The 22,382-nt window shown below is 37.3% G+C and overlaps 1 protein-coding gene across 2 annotated transcripts in view; it reads right to left on the minus strand.

The window, feature by feature from the left end:
• ALPK1 (alpha kinase 1) overlaps nt 1-22,382 on the minus strand; it is a 142,973-nt gene that overhangs the window by 82,685 nt on the left and 37,906 nt on the right. For both annotated transcript variants that reach the window (XM_030313240.1, XM_030313237.1), the window contains exon 2: nt 16,482-16,519. The gene's annotated coding sequence lies outside the window, so the exon portion shown is untranslated. The remainder of the gene's footprint in view (nt 1-16,481; nt 16,520-22,382) is intronic.

Below are 22,382 nucleotides of genomic sequence, written 5' to 3' on the forward strand. Positions count from 1 at the left end.
CAGTGATTCCATTGAGAGAGAAAGAACCTTTCAGAGTAGGAAGGGGCACTTGCACTGGGACTTTTCAAGGAGGTAGGATCTGAAATAGTTGGGGAGAGAAGTGAGGAAAAGAAATCTAGTTGGGGAGTGGCATGACAAGAGACTCCAAGGAGGAGATCCTCATCTTGTATTAAGGATCCATGAGTTAGCAGTGACTAGTGAAATAATAAGACAGGCAGTTTGAACCATTAATTTCACAAACACTAGATGGCCAAGAAATTCAATTCACCTTTTCTTTCCATTTACAAAGAAAATGAAGGAGTGTATGTAATTAAAAAAAGAAAAGATTTTCGGGAATTCTATAAATGAAAGAGTTTTTTCCTGTGGCTCTTTTATATCAAGACTTCCAGCCTAAAGGCCACACCTTGTTAGAACAGGAGACTGGAGACCAAAGTTGTCCCTTCTCTCAAAGTTGTCTCTGTCTCTCTTGCCCTTGTGCCCCACCCTCTTCAGTTGCTGACTGCTGAATGTGTTTATCCAACTTGACTGCACAGGAAAGTGCAATGAGAGTGTTCCGGGTCATGAATGGGTTACCTGTTGGCCTCAGGAAGAAAGAGGAGGGGAAAAAAAAGGTCATCATCGTGGGGGTTGTTGCTCACACTCTGCAGCTACAGTTACCCACTCCATCAGCCATGGTGACATCCGATGAATTAGAAGCCCGGCCCCCATGGCTAGAAGAGTAACATCTCAGGTCAAGGTGAGCCAAACCTGCCATCTGGTCTGGCTCAAGGATCCTGTACTTCCAAGTGGTGCTTCCAGGAAGAGTTTTCTTTGTAGTTTTGCACCCGAAATAAGAGAAGAGCTGCCACATTTACTAACTCCATACGTCCCCAAATCCAGAGCTTCCATGACACTGGGGGCATTCACAGAGCAAGAAAAAATTATTTTACAAACTTTGAAGGGCCTTCAAAGTGACAACTATACTCTAGGAGGCAGATATTGCCCACCCAAACTCTAGGTGACGTATCAGAAGGAGGAGGAGGTTGAGTAACTTGCCCAAAGTCCCAAGCAATGATCAGGATAGGAATTCTGGACAAGTAGGATAGGAATATAACAAGTTTTAAGGACTTGTCCTTCAAACACACCTTCTCATTAAATGGATACCAGAGTTCCAGAGAAAAACACAGCAAGAATAACTTCACTGGAAGAGAAATCTTTAAAAGAAAAAATGGAGCTGACTTGACCATTAATGTAGTCTGTGTTTTGTTGATGAGGCAACTGAGATGCTCTGTGTGACAGACCCAGAATGGCAAACCTGCTGGATGTCCCCGGGGTGGACTAGGAGGAAAGGCCAGGCGATGGTGCCGTATGCAAATGGAAATGGCATGACGTATACTATGATATAAAATTGCCAGGGCTATGAAACATTACAGACTTTTGATGAGGCCAGCTGATGTGGGGATTAAAGTTATTTTTGCAACAAAATATTTCAAATTTGTATTTGTAATTCTCACAGCCAGGAGAGTTGTTTTGATGTAGATTCGGATTGAGATAGCCTACGAAAGAACACTGTGTCTTGGAGGAAAGGGATGAGGGGGCTCTGAAATTATAGAAGCAGAAAAATGAAGAGAGTAAAATGAGGAATTGCCCTTTCAGTGTCTAAGCCATCACTGGGTAGCCAAGCACTTTGCAGTCAGGGTTCTCAGCTTTAAATTTCAGTACTGCTGCTTGTTAGCTGAGCCGCCTGAGATAAATCATGTCTCAGTTTCCTTGTCTGTAAAAAAGAGTAATCATAGAACCAATCTCACAGAGTTTTATAAGGATCGATTGGATTATATTATGATATTAGATAACTATAATAATGTAAATATAATATATTATATATAGAACACAAGGAACATTGCCTAGCATATGCAATAAGTGCTCCATAGTGGTCAGTTATTGTTATTAATAAAATTTTCAAGAAATAAAATTTCATTTTTTAAAGGGTCACCTAATTTCTCTTCACCTTATTTGGATTTGATTTCCTTATTGACTTAATTAGCATTTATGTTCTTAAGAGAGAAAATTGCTTGGTGATGCAAAGTTTTCAGATTCTTGATATGTTGCTATTTTCCCCAGTATAAAGTCCTGTAGTAATGGGACTATTCCCTAAATAGTTCTCCAGATTCACATTCATTAATGAATAAAAATATGTTAGAGAATTGAAATATTATAACCAGTTAGATATTTTCAGGAAGAAAAATGTGAGTTTTACTTGCTTAAAGAAAAGCCCTTAAAACCCAGCCAACTTGGTTTAATCAGCCTTTGCCTCCAGTACTCAGCCTTTCCCCTATCTGAGGTGGCAGGAAAGTGAGCCCTGACGTGGCTAAGGGAAAGAACGTCTATCGGATTACAGATCAGACAGAAACACCCCCAACCCCACATCTTCTTCTTCACTCTGAGATACACACAAAGCTCTTTATTTATTTTTTACTTAAAATGTCAAAGGCGCCAGGGGGTGGGCTTCTGGATTGGGGTTTGGCAGACCACACTCCCAGGCCGACATAATAAAAGTCCACCATGTGGCCATGTGATTCACACAGCGTGTGCATGTCACCAGCAGCCGATGGGTCTTGGCAGGGAGCCTCCTACTGGCCTGGGAACAAATACGACTTGAATTTTCTCTAGTGGCAAGAGACTGTTGAGGGAGAACCGCCGGGATATCCACACACTTGGATATCCACACACTTGGAGGGCACAAAGGCAAAAATATCGCTCGATGAGGCAAATATTCACACACCAAACTAATTGAACATAGTGACAACCACGTACAGCCCCGGGGTGAGGGGCCCTATAGGAGAGTTTACAGCAGGATTTTACCACTCCTGTGTGGTCTTAAGGTGGGGGGAAAGGTGTCTATAAAGAAAAGGTAGCACGTTTAATTTTTTGTTTACTTACTTGTTGACAGCTTATATGCATCCTAAGGTATATACAAGTGCACAGAGTCCTTAACGGGAGTCATTTTAGGAGCCAGAAAGACTCTATTAGAAAACCAAACCTGCTTCTGCTCTCTCTGTAACCTATAGAGAGCTTCCAGGCCCTCCTTTCATCAGGCTGACTTGGAAAATGAGTACAGTTTTACAATTTCAGGATTCTTCACTTTCAGTAAGAGTTGTTACTGGATAAAATGTTGCTCCGTCACAGAGCAAATGTGCTCAGAACATCAATCACCTGATTTGGGGATATAATTTTATTGCTTTTGAACTACTCCACTCACTTTCTTTGGTAGCTCCTCAAGCAGAAGAACTCACATTTTCTCTTTCCCCTAATGAGAAGGATGGAGATCTGAGACTTAGTGTTAATTCTATTCTTTGCTTTTAGCTAATGAAGGAATATTTGCCAGTGTAGAACAGAAAATTTTTTTAAAATAAGTAAATCAAAGTAAGCAACTGAAATACATTAGTTTTTATACAATCTTTTCCTGGCAAAAATTAATGATCTGTTTCTTACTATTTCCTTAAGGTTTAGCTTTGATAGCTAACTTACAGGCTTAAAATATAAAATAATATGTACTGCATTTGCAAACTTCTGAATGGTAGTTAAGCATATGTTGAGTATCCATTATATATTGTACTTGATACTTCTAAAGGTTGCCAAGAAACAGAATAGACAACCCTCAAAGACAGCCTCATTGGGAAAGTAAAATAAGTACATAATTTAGCTTATGAAAAAAACTCCAAAGCAATATTCTGACCCACCAGGATGAGATTACTTACGTTTAGACAAGTTGGAGGCAAAGACATTCATATTAAAACTGGACAAAGGAAATCGGAGAATTAGCTTACTTTTATAAGATTACAGTGAGGAAGATAGCTAGTAATATGGCCCCCATTTGAAGATAAAGTCAGAAATTCAGTGGTTGTCCAAGTTCAAATGGCAACTCACTGGGATTATCTGCAGGTGTTAGACACAGGCTTTTAAACATACAATCCACTGTGGTTTTATGTGAGACAACTCTGTGTCCCTGGATTTTGTGGGAAAGAAACTAATAAACACACTGAAAAACAGAATGCATTACTTTGGTAGAATATTGATTCTGTGACAGAAATGTATACTCCAGGCTGTTCAAAGAAGTAACTCTTGGGTTGATTGTCAAATTTTAAAGCACTGAAATAACAATGGCTGTGTTTTTCCTGGGGAAAAAGTATCCTAATTTTGACCTTACTCAAGCTGTAATATAATTCCAGAGGGACCAATGAAGGGGAAGGAAAGAACTGATGAGGTCTAAGTGGTGATTGCATTTATAGATTAATCCTGACAGGGAGCAAATACATCTCCTCCCAGGAGGCCCCAGTATAGTCAACTAAGAAGTGGGGCCATTATTTATGAACACAGTAGATTTTTCCCATTACAATAAACATTTTAATTACTTTAAGTGAAACATTCTTTTTAGTGGTAGTAGGCTTAAAAATTAAGTATGTTGTCATTTTCTTGTCGTTTCAGCTATGTATGCAATCCTCTCTTATTCTTTACATTGTTTCACATAGCAATTTGTCTTGCCAGAAAATCAGAATGGGAAAATGGTATACATTTATAAAAAAGCATTTCACTTACCAAAACCCCACATGGGGAAAGAATGGGACAAATGAGAGGTCGGCAACATGGCCCCAGAGCAATTTCATTTCCATCCGTTTTATATAGTGGCTTTCCATGCATAATTTCATTTGAAGCTAATAAGTTTGGAAAACACTTACCCAAATGAATCAATGAAGGTAGGTAGGAGTAGAATAATGATACAATTTTTATTTTCCAATAAAATGACAAATTTTCATTCTAGGAAGATACTACCACATATCACAAAACACACCGACCACATAAATCAACATTAAAAGTTGTTACAAAAGGGTATTCATGAAACTCTTGTGTTGTGGGAGCAAAATAACTAATTTGTAACATGAAAGCCAAATAATCCACCAAATAATAATCTTTCAAATAATAGAGGGGGGCCTTCCATTTTCTCACTAATAATATTAAGTTGCAATAAATGATATTAAGGAATTAGTGTTAATTTTTAAGGTGAGATAATAGTACTGTGCTTTTCAAAAAGGAGTTCATTTAAGAAAGGAAAAAAAGAAAAGAAAGAGTTCATATATTTTAGGGAAACACTCTGAAATATTTATACATGAAATTGCACGCAGTTTGAAATTTGGTTCAAAAATCATCTGGGACATGGAGGCGGGGAGAAAGTAAGGGTATAAATTAGGCAAGATTGGCTACAGATTGTTAGACGTTGAGACTGAATAAAATATATCAGATTTCTTATATTGCCCCCTCTAATTTTGTACGTTTGAAATTGTGTATAATGAAAAATTTTTAAAGATTCTGTTTTAAAGACTGTAAGCAAAAAAGAAATGATAAACTCTGAGAAGCGGTAAAAAACTATTTTGAAATTATTTTAAATCTGCCTAGTACAAAGTTTGGATAGCCAACAAAACTGTGCTTTGCCCTCGTGAATGTGAGCCCTACTCTCTAAAGTGAAGCCACTGCTTCATCTGATTCTGTAATTAAGTCCAGACTATGACTATGTGTATTTGAAGTGTCTGCTTAATGAGTTACCAACAACACATAATTTTAATTACGGCCCATTCCACCTCCATCCTCATCATATAATCTGGGCTTTTTTGCTGCACTTCCCTTTTAACAGTACGTGCTTAGAAAGCACAAGGCAATTTGAATATTATCCTAACAAAGATATAAACAAAAAGTTAAATGTGTGCAAAAATAATCATACCAATATTTCAAAGCCATTAGCATGGGTAAATGAGCACTGTCTACAAAAACAAGAGAAGCACGCCCCCTATTAACACTGTCTTGGGAAATCACAGGCTAGGACTGAATGAGTAGAGAAGCCAAGCCTGCTTTTAACAAAACTATGTAACACACTTCTATTATTCTACTTTCTACAGGATTCAAAAGTTAAACAACTCAAAACAAAAATTGCAAACTGGAAAGAAAATCTCCAACTTCATGTCTGTTTAACCTTTTTAAAAAATATGAAAAAGTAATCTGATGATTTGAATGCTTAGAGTTTTTAAACCAAGTTAACTAACAGTTTTAGTCTACAGTTTGCTGTCACAGACACTGCCAAAAGGCAGGATGGAGAAGGAAATTATCACAGGTTGAATATTTTCTATCTTAGGTCCTATGCAAGATACTTAAGACACAAAACCTTATAATATAGGCTTTATTATCCCCACTTTAGGGATGAGAAAGTTGAGGTCATGGAGGTTAAAGTAACTTGCCCATGGTCATATACTTCATAAAAAGCATATTCAGGCTTTCCAGAAGATTTTGACCTGATGGGTGTTTTTTAAAACTATTTGCCTTCCAGCTTACTGATACCGTCCTGAATATTTGAAAATGTATGGAAAGATAGGATGAATGGAAGTCCTTTTAAGCACTCGTAGGCTCCCAATAATTTTATAAATACATAAGTATGTATCACGTATGTACTCTTCCACTTTACTGATGAATCAATTTCTACCCAGCCTGGTCCAAAGAAAGTTAATCGAATGCCATAATTTCCTCTAAACATACGAGAAAGAGACAACTGAAAAGTCAGAGACTAATTCAACTGGTCACCACTACTATTTTCACATTGGAAAGACAATTGCTTACAACTGAATTCTCCCTAGACTTCAGGCCAGAACACGCTCTCCTGTCACACTCTATCTTCTGCAAGTGCAGGGGAGTTTTGTCTCATAGCAGATAATTAAAGACATGGCAGTGCCACTTGCTAGGATTTCTCTCTCTTTTACATCTTATAAAAGAAGAAACTTTAGTTTAAAGATTAGATTTTTTTTTTTCCTTTTTCTAAAGCTGGGTATACCAACTGGCATCGGCTGTATTAAAATCAGGAGAAACCTCAATCAAAAAGCCCCTCTCGGAAGGCAGGCTTTCTTGTTAATATGCACCAACATGAAAGGCTTTCTTTTCATCCTATACAACTACAGTGTGTGTAAATTGCAGGGGGCTCATTGGCATAAATCTCGGCTGCGACCTCTGAGGTAAACTGGATTTACATTACTTTCTGACAAGAATTAAATGAAGGCCTTGTGGATATATGAACAGCCTTCTAGGCTGCAACAGATGGGCATGAATGTGCTCCCTAGGAAAACTATCAGTGACATCTGTGTCCTCCAAATTCTGGTGGTCTCAGCCAATTAACAGGGGGGGAAGAAAAGGTGGGGGTTGGGAGGCCACTGCACAGCCCCCAGCCAAAACCGAGGCAGAAGTGTTTGTGTTTGGAGATGGGATCAGGCTGGCCCTGGCCCGGCAGCAGTGAGGTTAGCACTTTATTGTTATCATTCAAATGGAGAATGTGGCTTACAAGCTATTTGTATACCACAGTGAGGATAATATGATTTTTCTCATTTGACCAGAGGAGATGGCCCTCTCTTGCAGCTGATATCATATTTCAGCACAATCTCTTTGAAACGGGTGTTTACTTTTGTCTCCTCGGAGGCAGGCTGGTGGTGTTGCTGCCTGCCAGTTTCTGTGGTGCATTCACGTGTTACAGAGCAGGTGAACTCTAAGACAAAACAGAGATCTTTCTCCAAAACAAAACATTCTTGCTCAAAAAGTACTTCTTTCCTCCTCCAAAGTGGCACTTACTGATTTCACAAGGAAGTTAAAATAAGGTTTCCTGGTTAAAACGAAGTCAAGACAAATCACATCAGAGGTCTATAATGAAGGGGTGGAAGGTTCCTTGAAAAGACAGCACAATGAACCATGAACCCACTGTCTGAATTTATCAGATTTTGGCATGTCAGCACCCCTGCGTCTGACACACGGGCAGAAGGAAACCTGGATCAGCCCCCTTCGCATTATTGTTTCCTACTCTCTCTTCCCATTTTCTTGGACTCTGTGGAACAAGGGCCCAGGACTGGGGAGCTGAAGGATGGGAGGAAGAAGAAAGCTAACATTTACTTGTTCAGTACCAGGAGATATTCCAGATCCTACGTCTTCTAGGACCTACCATTAACAACATAAGCTTTGCATCCAAGTACTCAAGTCTGGGTCTACCACTTACTGAATATGAGATAATGGCCAACTTACATAACTTCTCTGCACCTCAGTTTCTTTCTGTAAAATCGAGTTAATAATAGTATCCACCTCTTGATAAGGATGAAATAACTAACACATGGAAAATGCTTCTGACATTTTGTTTTGAGGGCTGTTTTTAATCCTGACTTTATGGACAGGAGTATTAAGGGCCTAAAGATAGAGTCCCAAACCTCTAAGTGAGTTTTTCAGAATGAAAGACATGTTCTACTGGTCTTTGGAAATTCAGAAAACTGACTTTTTAAAAGAAACAATTTTTATTGCCTTTAGGAACCTAAGGTCATGCTTTTAAATTACATATTTCTTTTAATGTGTAAGATTTTAAAATGATGCTTCGCTAAAATGAAATAATTATCAAAACCATCTGGATATCTCTAAATTTTAAAATAGCCTGACAAAAGGCTAATAAAATAACACATTGAGACAAAAAAAAAGAAAAAAGAAATGAAGCCATTTGTTTTAACCCCCTTTTTCCAGCTGCAGAAGTGGGAGTGGCTTGCTCTGTCCTAAATTGAAGTTATTATAGGTGAAGCATTAGAAGACAATGGTTAATCGTGATAGTTTAGATGTAAACTATTTACTTCTTTGTCCTAGGTGTTGTTTAAAACACAATAATTCCGCATAACATCTGTTTAGAACAACAACAACAACAGCAAAAGGAAGGTGAAAAGGCTAAGTAGACCTTCTAAATAAGAGAACCTAGTATGGAAGCTGTAAATGCTCATCTTGCTCGGCTTTTCAAGTAAATTTTCACATATGGATTCATCATCTCTTATTTTCTGCTCTCGGTGGCAGTCTAATGATCCAATTTTAAGAATTTTGGCAAGCTGAGCCTCAGTACAATGTAATATTGCTTCTAGAGGAAGCCAAATTATTGGTCCTCAAAGAAGTCACTTGCTCTTTCTCTATTACTCTTACACAGGCTTTTGAAACTCAAGTAGTCAATGGTGAGAATGAAAACAATTGCAGGCATAATTTTTACACAAATTGCGGGGTTTTTGCTTTACTAGGTTATAATATCAAATATAACTTTGTCTTATCCTGTTGGTACTGATATCTTTATGTTGAGTGATAAACAGCAGAGGGGCCTTTGTCTGCATGGGGATTCAGAAGAGAATCGACACTAAACAAAAGCACCTGTTGTTTCATTCTTGTAATGGCCTTAGAAGTGACCAGTTGGCTGCATTTTCCCCACACTCCTCCTTAGGCTTTTCCCAACACTACCATCTCACACATCATTACTGGACGTAAAAGGAGAATAATTGAGGAGAAGATCAATAAATTTAAAAGCTCTTTAAGGAAAGACATAATGAATTTGGTACAGCACATATTTTTAGATCAAAGATGCCTTTGAAGTGACAAAACCCTAATCCATAAACTACTGAAGCACTTCCTTTCTCTCCCAAACTGCTTGTTGTCAAATAAAATGGAAGTTAAGGAAATTATCTTTATCTGAAAATGGCCAAAAGAAGCCATCACCTAATGACAGCCTTGTCACAAGCGACAATTGGGGAAATTGTCAGGAAGGCAAGGCCTAACAAGCAGAGGAGTGGGCTTGCTGTTTGCACTAATCTGGCCATGCAGCCCTCACACACAATCCCAGTCAGCTTGCTGTGTGAAACAGCTAAGGCTTTGTCAGAGGTAGCAGGGCCTGGAAAGAGTACTCTTTCATGAATATGTATTACCATTCCTCCTCAGTGTCTACAGAGACAAACCCTTCAAAAACTGAGGTATAAAATACACACACACACACATACACACACACACCACTGACCAACAAAATGCAGAGAACCTAAACTACTCGGTTGAGCATAGTGAAAATGCTAGTAACTAATGAAAGATCACACAAGCACCCGGTTCCATGTGCTTCCTGGGATCTTTATTTCCCAGCAATTGAGAAGAAATTCTTTAAGGGCTTTTTAATCTTTGGGAACCATGTGTGTGGAGTCCAAGATGCTATACACAGTTACATGGATTGCCAGTCACATACCTCATATAATGAATTCACCTTCCCAATGTCAGATGTGTTCTAAAACTCTAATACGTGAAAATGGCCTTAATTTAATTAAGTACATATGTAGCTTTAAGAGATGAATCAAATCTCATACTGGCTTCCTAGTAGTAAAAGAACTAGATGGAAAATTATGATAGAGACACAGTATTTTTCATTATTGAACAGAAGGACATGATGTAGAAAAAAAAAGGAAAAATTACAAATAAAAATTTTAAGGTGAAATGGGGGGAAACCTTGTGAAGCCCTTTGTAGACTTAATATAGTGTTTAAAAATAGTGTTGAAAACAGTGTTTAAAAAATCCATATTATGCATATATCCTTTTCTACAAATATGGATTATTTCACATCCATCTCTGGGCACAGATCTATCAAGATATTTTTGAATGACTTTGCTTTCCCCACTGACTTTAAAATTTAATTTAGTTTAAATATAAATATACATGTGTATATATATTTAAATTCACTTTTTACAGATGCAGATACATAGGGCAGAAACATATTAGGGTTGTTTCTTTTCTACTTTTTCTTCTGACATGATAAAGTTTGGTTTCCCACTGTGCAAGAGACAAAGCTCAGTTTTGAGGGGTTTCGATATTACGCAATGTTTGCCATAGACATTTACATTTCATTAGCATATTCCACTCTACATGAAATCCAGCTTTGAATGCTCCCAGCCGCGAAAGCTAATCCTCTTTAAAGAGCTACAGGCTATATTACATGTGGCCACAGCAGCGGCCGTGCCATCGCTGCATCACTTTGAAGAAGATGAACAGAGTTCTCTTGTACGTCTGTCTTGTACCCAGCCTCATAAACCACTGCTTTCTGTGCTGTGAAATCCTTCTGTTTTCATCAAGGACAATTATGAAGAGGCTGAAATCCAAGTTACCACTCTGAAAGCTGGACTGCACTTGAAGAGGAGATATTATGCTGATTTCACTTTCTCCTAAGTGTCTATCCACAATCTTTTCAACTAAGATTAAAATGAACTATATCCACGTATTTTTGGGTCCTTTGATTAGGATCAAATGCTAACCACATCTTCTGTCTAGGGAATCTGATCCTGGATAATCAGGGGAAAGAGACCTGGTGATGTCACAGGTTTTTTTCCTTTACCTTATTTTTACAGAAAAACATTCAGATGTTGCAGGATAACATTTAGATGCAGTAATTTGTAGGTAGCTCTTACAGACAAAGATGATTCAGCTGATGATACCCAACTAAAGAGCAGACAGATAATCCAGTACCCAATTTCAATAAAATATAATAAACAATAAAAATTGTACAACATTGCAGAAAATGTATGTAATTTTTTATTTAAAACAAAGGAAAACAAGTAAAGTCCATTGTTCTATTGATGATATTCCCTTACTAACGCTAGGATTTTTTTTAAAGGAAAGCTCTATGCTATAAATGAAACTGATTTTGTTTTCCTTATTTTATGATAATTAGTTATAAAAATATAATTGGTTTATAAATTGTAATTTTAAAAATAATGTTTTGTAAAAATTGCCATTGAAGATGTTTACTATGCTGCTTAGAGTTATTTTTACTTAAAGTCCCACATAATAAATTCTTCTATGGTTAAAGCAGGAGACATTCTGATTTTCATACAAAATGGACACATTTCTTTTTATTAGATTGTTAGGATCTAAACCTTATCTTATTGTTCCTTTTTGCCTTTACTCCCAGGAAACTCAGAGCCAGATTTGGTAATTAGTTCATGGGTGTCCTTTACTTAGATACTCTTATACCATTCTTCAACCCAGATCCTTCATTTTTTGGTCCACATTATTTGCCCTAAGTTTAATAGTTCTAGACACATCTATGTGTCTCATTATAGGTAATTTCAAATAATTTTGAATATGTGTACAAGTTAAAATACATTTCACAATAGTATTATTTATTTATTTTGGCCATTTTCTTTATAAGCATATGCTAGAAAGGCTTTATGGCAAATGGAAAGAACTCAGGGTTTGGAGTTAAGTAGGCCTGGATTTGTCATATACCTACTATGTGGCAGGTATTATCTGCCAGTTATTCTGAGGTGACTAAGCTATGAGACAGGTGACCAATTATTTATCTTGCTGTGAGCCACTTGGGCACTTTCAGACACTAAAAAGAAACTTTGCTATGAGTTGTCATGCTGTATTCTCTTCAATCCTGGCACCAAAGTCTCATTTATAATTAGTATCATTCTCTACTTAATTTTATATCCCAATCATTTCCAAAGTAAAACATACTCTGAAAGATTTTATTTCCATCATCTAGACCTTAGCAAATGTCCTTCCTAGGTAGTGTGTCTCCTCCATGTTTGTAGCACTTTAAAAGTTACTAAAGCATCTCTGTCATGTGATTCTTATTCCTTCTTCTACCTCCTCCTGATTGTTTATTATCACCTTCTTCCCACACTTCTAATTTAAACAAGGTAGGGAAATAAGTACAGGGTTAGGTACATTTAAAGTTGTTTATGATATTTTACTCAAAACAACTGTCTCCTCTGCCCTAGCCCCCCTAAGTATAATTATACTTAAGAATAAAAATTAATATAAAATAGTTCATTAATCAAAATGATTTTATAAATGCACCCTTCATCTCTTATCCAAAATAAATATATATTTAAGTGTGCATTACTGTTGAACATTTATAAAGATGAATAATGTAGTAGGATCAAAAGAAACTTCACAAACCCTCAAAAGGAAAAACTCTTTGACAATGCATAACAGTTCTAATTATTAACAACAACAAAAAGAATTGTAATCGGCCTGCTTGGAAATTCCAATAGCACTTACAAGTCATCTTACTGTGTTTTTCCAAAACATTTCCAGACATAAGGATGCAACCAAAATTATACCTGGAAAAAATTCATAGTTTGATAACTTTTTATAATAAAAATGAAGAAGTATAAACTGCTTTCATATTGAGGAAATGGAAAGGGAGTAACAGACTAAGTCATAGGGAAGTAGGAGGAGTGAATAAACATAAAAAATTTAAAAACAGTGATTTATGAAATAGCAGATACATCAAAATGGTAGCTATTTGAAAATACCAATTAATTGGCTTTCAGAAAAATGCAATGGAAAAAAAGAAGAGAGAATCATTTCAGAATGGGAAAAGTGGTATAAACACCATTATGATTAAGATTTTAGAAGTATAAGAGACTATCATGTACAAATCCATCTAAAAAATGTAAATATTTGGGGTGCCTGGGTGGCTCAGTCGAGTAAGCATCTGACTTCAGCTCAGGTCATGATCTCACAGTTCATGAGTTTGAGCCCCACACAGGGCTCTGTGCTGATCGCTTGGAGCCTGGAGCCTGCTTCAGATTCTGTCACTGTCTCTCTGCCCCTCCCCTGTTTATGCTCGCTCACGCTCTCTCTCTCGAATACAAAATAAAAATTTTTTTAAAATGTGAATATTTGCTTATAGTGTATATTTTCTAGGACAATTTTGATACACCATTAAAAGTGAAGAAAAAGGAGTGCTGGGTGGCTTTGTCGGTTAAGTATCTGACTTCGGCTCAGCTCATGATCTCAGGTCTCAGTTCAAGCCTCACATTGGGCTCTGTGCTGACAGTTTGGAGCCTGGAGCCCGCTTTGAATTCTGTGTCTCCCTCTCTCTGCCCCTCCACGACTCGCATGCGTGCACTCTCTCTCTCTCTCAAAAATAAACATTAAATTTTTTTTTAAGTGAAGAAAAATCTAAGATATAATTAATACTAAGAATGGGTAAAAAAATATCTATTATTTAAGAAAAGTGCCAGTTTCAGATGATGTCATAGTCAATTTTGATTAATTCTTTTAGAAATATGTATATTATTTCTAGGAAATTTTTATTATTACAGAGGGTAGAAAAATATGAAAGACATTCTCAGTTCATTTTATAAGACTGACATAACACTATAACTAATACCTGACCAAGACAATGAAGAAAAAATAACTAGAGTAGACATAGTTTTTTCCCACCGATATCTCCAAAATATAAATTGCCAAGTATAAAATTAATAAGAAGTGGATTCAGGCTATTAGTGGAAAGAAAATTTTACTGAGGTAATAGACAAACAGCAAAGAACCAAATAATATTTTAATGGTATGATTCTCTCCAAAATCATCTACACCTTTTTTTTTTTTAAATTTTTTTTTCCAACGTTTATTTATTTTTGGGACAGAGAGAGACAGAGCATGAACGGGGGAGGGGCAGAGAGAGAGGGAGACACAGAATCGGAAACAGGCTCCAGGCTCTGAGCCATCAGCCCAGAGCCGGACGCGGGGCTCGAACTCACGGACTGCGAGATCGTGACCTGGCTGAAGTCGGACGCTTAACCGACTGCGCCACCCAGGCGCCCCCATCTACACCTTTAATAAACTTAATTAAAAAATACCAACAGGATAAATTTAGACCTGGTAAATATTTAACAACCACTTCTCTAGGAGGGAAAAAAAAGTACTGGTTTGTAGCATTTGCCAACTTCTGTGGTGTAAATATTCCTACCATGGGTGATTTCAAGCTATCACTGTGGGATCACCGAAAATAGCGTTGGGAAGAGATGTGCAGTATCACACCATTATGTAATGTGTCCATGATGCAAATGTAGTAGACATAGGAAATCTCAACACCATAGATAGTCAAATGCTGCAAAATAAGTAAGAAATAAGATCTGTGTTTGTCTTTAAGTAACTTATTAGCTTTAAGTTATATATTTAATTTTTAGTGATGGTTGTGTTTGACAAATGGCTCACAAAATTCCTGAAAATTTAATAATTGGTTCTCATAAGGCCCAGTAGGAGACAACTCCAGGAGACTACTGAGAGAGTCATGAAGAGTTTCTAATAGAAGAGGGAAAAAAATCTAGAAAAAAGTAGAGCTTGAAGAAGATTACCAGGATGGCAGAGAGTTTTTGCTTCTTTTCAAGTTTTATAAATTCCATTCCAAATATTTTAAATGATCCCAATCCTATCTTAGCTGTCATTATTTCACTAGCAATACAGCTGGCATAAGGAAACACAGGTGGCTGCTTTTTCCTCATAAAATTATATTCACTATTGTCAAGAAGGCAGAAAATAACAGAAGTTGGCAAGGATGTGGAGTTTGTATACTGTGTTAGTGGAAATATAAAATGTATAGCCACTTTGGAAAAACAGTGTGACAGTTTCTTAGAAAGTGAATCAGCTATTTACCATAAAAACCCCAAAATTCCACTCCTAGGTATTTATCCAAAAGACATGAAAACACATGTCCACCCAAAGACTTGCCCACAAATGTTCACAGCAGCATCATTCATAATAGCCCCAAAGTAGAAACAACCCAATGTCCATCAGCTGGTGAATGGATAAAGAAAATGTAATATCTATTAAATGAAATATTTGGCAATAACAAGGAACTTGCTACAACATGGATGAATCTCAAAAAGATGCTAGGTGAAAGAAGCCAGACACAAAAGACCAAGTATTTTGTGATTTAAGTTCTTAGAAATTTTAAGAAAAGGCAAATCCAAAGAGATAGAAAGTAGATTTAATAGGGTGGGAATGAGGGTTGGGATGAGAAGAATAGTTAAATGTAAATGAGCATAAGGGACAGTATTTGGGTGATTAAAATGTGCTAACACTGGATTCTGATATTTGCACAACTTGGTAAATTTATTTTTAAAAATTCAATTGTACACTTAAAATTATTATGTTTTATTAGTATAAAAATTATATCTCAATAAAGATGTAATAAATTTAGCTAAATTTCATTCATTTATTTTTGGGTATCCCTATTTACAAAGGATACTCACTCAGGGAGAATAAGTAACTTGCTTGCAGTTAAAGCTTTTTATTTTTTTACACATTCGAATTTATACCTCTAAATGTAGTTTCTGTCTGCCTGCCCTCCCCTGGCTCAATATTGAAAGACATCTATCTGAATCTCATCTTACTCTCTGTGTCAGTGAATCTACTTTAATTAATCTACTTTCATCTACTCTAATTCCTTTACTATCCTTACTGTATGTGGCTGTTCATTTGATTATTTTTCTGCTGGGGAAACTATACCTAAAAGGAAAAAGGGAAAGCCTAGACTTTTGATTCATTCACCTATTTACTCAGTCTTTCATTTAGACAGTAAGCAAATATTTATTGAGCACCTACTATGTGTCTGACACTATTCTAGGCATTAGGGATACAGCAGTAAACAAAATAAACCTTAATAGTTTTGAAAGACAGACTCAAGTCAAGGGCCTAGATTTGTTGGTTGGTTGTTTTTGTTTTTATTTATTTTTCCAAAATGCAAAGGCACATGAAAAATTCATAGCAAAGGACTATAAACAATAAACATTTTCCTTACCCATTCAGGTTAGATAAAAATCCTAAAAGCTCATGCGATGAATCAAAGATGTTCGACTTACCCTCTATGAAATCTTCCTCAGAAGAAGTCCAAGAAAACCTGAAATTGTTAGAGAAGAACCTTTGTTACTGGAATCTGCTGGGACTTAATTAGTTCATGCTTCCCCTTATCCAGATGAAATAGCATAATAAGATTGAAATTACATTAAGTCATTGAAAAATACAAAATTATATTTTTACCTCTTGATTATGTGGGTTTAATATGTTATATCCACTATGCAGGTCTCCCAAAGTTGAAATTCTGAGACTCATCTCATACTGATATTAGTCCCTGTCCTGCCTCAACTAGAAACCCAATGAGTTCATTTGTTTCTATTCAAGATGGCACCAGTTTCCACTCCTGTTAAAAGCATTCAATATGCCAGGAGGCCAGGACCCCAAACATCCCAATCACCACAAAGGTATTAGTATCCACCTTTTGAAGAATGAAAAGAAACTTAACCATCTGGCTTATCTTTTCCTTTCAGACAAGACTACATCTCAGTGATTAGAGTCACAACAATAAACCACCAAAAGCAAATGGCCTTTTTTTTTCTGATTCTTACTATCACTACTATGAAGCCTTCCCCATCTCCTCCTGGAATGTTACAGGACTGGCAAAAAGAAATGCAAAGATCTTCATCCAGTCTGCTTCCCTGGTTCTATCAGGAACTGTATACAAGCAACAAAGATTTATAAAACAAATTATCCCAAGAATTTTTTTCATCCAACTTATAGCAGAGTAATCAGATTCAAGGGAGCCTGTAGCACAAGGATCTGGGTAACTTAGAAAAGCCTCAGAATTATCTGGTTTAAAATAAAAGAAATATTCACCCTTATCCTGACTTTCCACTCTGAGATATATATTTCCTGCTAATATTCTAAAATTTCTATATATCCACAACCAAACTGATCACTTTTTTTTCTTTTAATTTTTTTTTTTAACGTTTATTTATTTTTGAGACAGAGAGAGACAGAGCATGAACAGGGGAGGGTCGGAGAGAGAGGGAAACACAGAACCCGAAACAGACTCCAGGCTCTGAGCTGTCAGCACAGAGCCCGACGCGGGGCTCGAACTCACGGACCATGAGATCATGACCTGAGCCGAAGTCTGACGCTTAACCGACTGAGCCACCCAGGCGCCCCTAAACTGATCACTTTCTAAAACTTTATATATTCAAAGCTTATGCTACCTGAATAACTGTTTAAATACTTACTAGTTTTGACAATGGTCTTAACAAGGGGAAACAGTGTTTCCCCTCGGGACTGTGGCATGCAGCTAAAGCAGCGCTTAGAGGGAAATTCGTTCCATATCCTAATTGTGGTGTTGGTTATTACACAGATCTATACATGTGTTAAAATTATAAAATAAAGACCAAACAAATGGTCAATTTTACTGTGTATCAAGTTAAAGAAATAAAATAAATAAAAATAAAGCCAATATATGCTGTTTACCCAGAAAAGGAAAGAAGGAAGGAAGGTAGGAAGGAGGGAAGGAAGGAAGGAAGGAAGGAAGGAAGGAAGGAAATAAAAAAGAAAGAAAAGAAAAAGAAGAAGAAAAAAAAACAATCAAGGGGCTTCAATGTCTTACTTCTTGGAACTTTAGGGCTGAGGTATCTAAATATCAGGAGAGTCAGACCAGATCATACCCAGAGAAGAGAGCTTATATATCAAAAGAGTTGTATGACTTTTTTCTAATTTATACAGCAGAAGCCAGGGGAATATTTGTGAAAATGAATTCTAAAATGCTAGACTAAGGAGGAAAAAAGGAACATAGCTCCTTTGGGTCAAAATTATTAACATGACTACAATTACCAGAGATTCTGGGTTCTTTGTGCTAGTTCCAGTATGTGGGATTGGTTATTACAATTAGGTCAGAAAGTAGCAAATACATAAGACACCTTGGTAAGACACTTATCTGATTGAAGATAAGAGATGAATTCTATGAAAGTTCAGAGATCTACTAATTCACTGATTTTTCTGGGAGTCTAGAGATCTGTGATATATAAAGGTATCCCCTCCAAGTTAAAGACAATTTGCTTCACCTTGTATCCAGTTCCATAGAGAAAGAGGCATACACATATGGTGGGCTTTTAGTATGAGAGAAGCAAAATAATGTTACGTTGGTGTTGTTCCTTCTTACTTATTGAATAAACCATAAGGCTCTATATTTAAGGAAGCCCCAAAGCAAAAGAATATTCTTCAGCCAGTTCAGTTTAAAGAAAAAGCCACGCTTGCTACTTAGATCTTGTGATCCAAGAAATCTAATGTGCACAAAGTGTCTGCAACAAACCATTGAGCCTCTGAAACTCCCTAATAAGAGAATCATAGTATAGCCCCATAACTGAGAGCAAAGCCCTACGTCTTTGACAAATAACTACTTTCATTGAGAAACAGCTCTTGATTTTTGCTGTTAGGTCCTAACAGAGACTGAATATCTGGCCCTAGGAAATGGACTCTTTGTTAGACCTGAGCTGCCTTCCAAATTAAGCGCTATTTGATTGACCTGTTCTCAAATTTGGATGTACAAAGCAGCTCTCCATCCTCAACTTGAAGTTGCATATACAAGATCAGACTTGAGCAAGTTCTAAAGGCACAAGGAAGTTTCATGAGAAAATGGCTCCAACTCTCATGGCACTTAATCCTGCTCAAATGCCACCACTCCTATACCCACTCATATAGCCTCATGGGATTTCCTGTAGGCAGGGAAGAAAAGATTCAAGACTGATTCACTAATCATTGCACATGTAATATACTGGCACCAGCCATAAATAAGTTGATCCCAGAGCTCTTCTCACTGTTGGTCATGAGGGACAAGTAGGAAGATAAATCTTCAAACTAAGAACTTGGATAAGTCAATCAAATTGCACAATTGACCTAGAAATAAAGATTCTTTTTTTTTTTTTAATTTTTTTTTTTAATTTTTTTTTTCAACGTTTATTTATTTTTGGGACAGAGAGAGACAGAGCATGAACAGGGGAGGGGCAGAGAGAGAGGGAGACACAGAATCGGAAACAGGCTCCAGGCTCCGAGCCATCAGCCCAGAGCCTGACGCGGGGCTCGAACTCACGGACCACGAGATCGTGACCTGGCTGAAGTCGGACGCTTAACCGACTGCGCCACCCAGGCGCCCCAAGATTCTTATAGTGAAGATTTATACATAGAACCTGAAGGTTTGGCTTGATGAGAAGTTAAAAGGAACAATATTGGATTCTAAGAAGGTTTAGGGTAGAGGTGCACTCATGGGGGTCTTAAAATAGGTTGATGGTATGAGAATGCTTGTGCCTCATGTTAAAGCTCATCAGTGGGCTCTCTCTGCAGAGAAGACCCTCCAGAATCAGGTGGGCAAGAAGACCAGGACTGCACATGTCAGCTGTCTTCTTTCCCCAGCATCACCAGGATTACTCAGTAGGTTCAGGAACAGAGTGGCCATAGTGACAGAGGCGGAGGTTATTCATGAGTTCAACCTCACAAGGCAGATCTGGCTACTGCCACTATTGAATGCCTAAGCAGCAGCAGAGACTTCTGCATTCGGTTCAATACGTGAGCCATGTAGATAGCATGACCAGCCTCCTATTGACTGATTATACTGAACCCTTTTCATTATGGACTTGGTAGCAATTTTTCTCAATAAAATGGATATTTGTTCTGGATAGAGATTTGACTTCCCTGCTATGTTTCTATTAGCAATATATTCTGTGGACTTCCTGAAGGCTTAATTCACCAACAGTAATCCACATAACATTGCTTCTGGTCAGGATGTTATAGGTAATTTCCCACAGGACTCACTGGTCTTACCATAGCCCAGGAGCAGCTGGCTTTTTATAGCAAAGCAATAGTCTATTGAAGACTAAGTTACAGAGCCAGCTGGAGGATATCTTATGAGGTAGGGGTACTGGTCTAGTGAAAATGGTATATGTTCCAAATCAATAACCAATATATGGTGTTGTTTCACCCAAGGGCAGATTACAGGGGCTCAGAAACTATAGGGAAGAAGAGTCTTCCTCCTGTTTACTGAAAGTGTAGTAAGGAACTTACAAATGTAGTCTCATAACTAGTTGCAAACATGGGGACTGTGGTCAATATTTGTATTTCCTTGCTTGAGCGGCAGGTGTGTATGTTCATACACATTCCCCCTCTCTGTCATCTATTATTTTACATAGGGTATGTTGGTGGTGGTTACCTTTAAGTTTAGTCAATGAATAAGATGTATGTAGCTGATGAAAAACTTATTAAATGTCTTCTTCCTCTTATTTAAGTGTCCATGCAGTAAACTCTTTCTAGAATTAAGTTCCAAGAATAACTCTCCATTTCCAGATGAATTTACAAACTCCCCTTTACTGGCTGATGAGAATGTATGATCTAGCATGTTTCCCTTTTGAACTGGTTGTCAGGAAGCTCAGGGCTTCCTATAAGCTCCATTGTAATGATTCTCTCACCTCAGGTTTCCAGGCCATTGCTTTCTTCCTTTCTTCTAAATGGTTTCTGCTTTAACTTTTCCTACCCTGTTTTATGTACACTTTAATAGTGCATGTCACTTTGATTCCTTTTTACATGTACCTAAGTAAATATATAAGTAAATAAATAAACCCTGCCTTTAACAAAGCAGTTCATGACTTCCCTTAACAGCAGCTCGGGCACACAATGGCTTACTCATTCAACCAGCATTTATTGAGTGTTCACCATGTGTAGACATGACAGTCCTATACTTTCCATCACTAGGCATGGTCCTCATGTCTTTGGCCATCCCTATTATTTCATGTCAGATGTCCCATTGTCAACTCTATGAGTAAAACTTTGGGGTAATGTGTAGCTCCTCTTATTTGAACTGTCTTTCAGAGTCTGTTTCTGATTGTTCCTCGTTCCTACCTTCTAGTGTATGGCTTTTACCAGTGGGTATCTTTAAATCTAAATCTACAATTTCTGAACATTCTGATAACTTCTCTACCTACCATATCTTAGAGTAACTGCAACTTTTTAGAAGCTTTTGGAAGATACCTGAAAACCAGAACTGCCCCATCCTGAAAGTTAGGGACTTTCTTCATTTTGAAATGAATGAAGACACGGAGTCAGTGGAATTGGTTAAGGGCAATGCTGTAACCTGGACACAAAACTTGTAATCTCTGAAGAGATGTTCTCTACAGGAAATGGGGAACTAGCACATTAGTTTATAAGTCAACCTCTCAAGAATTTGGTTAGTAAAAATAAATGTATTTGGCTGGACACAATCCACTGCTGTTCTCTCTTTTTCTATACTTTTGGAATGAAATTTGTCTAATATAGGCACAATTCCTTATAGGTGGTTAGCTTATCTTCCTCTTTTTGTTTTTCCTAAATTGATACTTCCTCCTTGCTGCCTTCTCTTGTTCTTCCAAAGCACATATATTATTGTTTAATCCACTCAACATTTTCATAAGTAACTACCATGTGCCAGATACAATCTGTTTAAGGATAAACAGATAAATATAGTATAGTTTCTGGACTCCATAAGTACATGGTTGTGGGGAGGCCAATGTTTAGGCAATAATTACAGCCTTGTGATAACTGACAGGGCAGAGGCACCACAAAAGTTTAGAGATGTTCCTTTACCTGATCCACAAGCTGAGAGGCGCTTTGGGGACAGTGACCCTTTTATAATGCAGCAAAAGGTCATCCGTCTATCATGTTGGGTGAATTACTAGGCTTTTTCACAACTGAAAGAACCAACAAAACATCTAAGCCACTGCACGAGCAGACACAGTTTTGGAAAGTCACACAAATTTTACTACAAATTCACATATTATATGTAGTTGTGATCTGGTAAAACTAGTAAATATGCTAAAAATAGTACCTCATGGTAGAATTTTAAGGAAGAAAATGTTTCTCAAGCAGGGCATATAGATCATATAAAGTACCACAGAGCTCCCTTAGGAGTCCTGAATGCC

This window comes from Lynx canadensis, chromosome B1 (genome assembly GCF_007474595.2).
Source record: "Lynx canadensis isolate LIC74 chromosome B1, mLynCan4.pri.v2, whole genome shotgun sequence".
NCBI lineage: Eukaryota > Metazoa > Chordata > Mammalia > Carnivora > Felidae > Lynx > Lynx canadensis.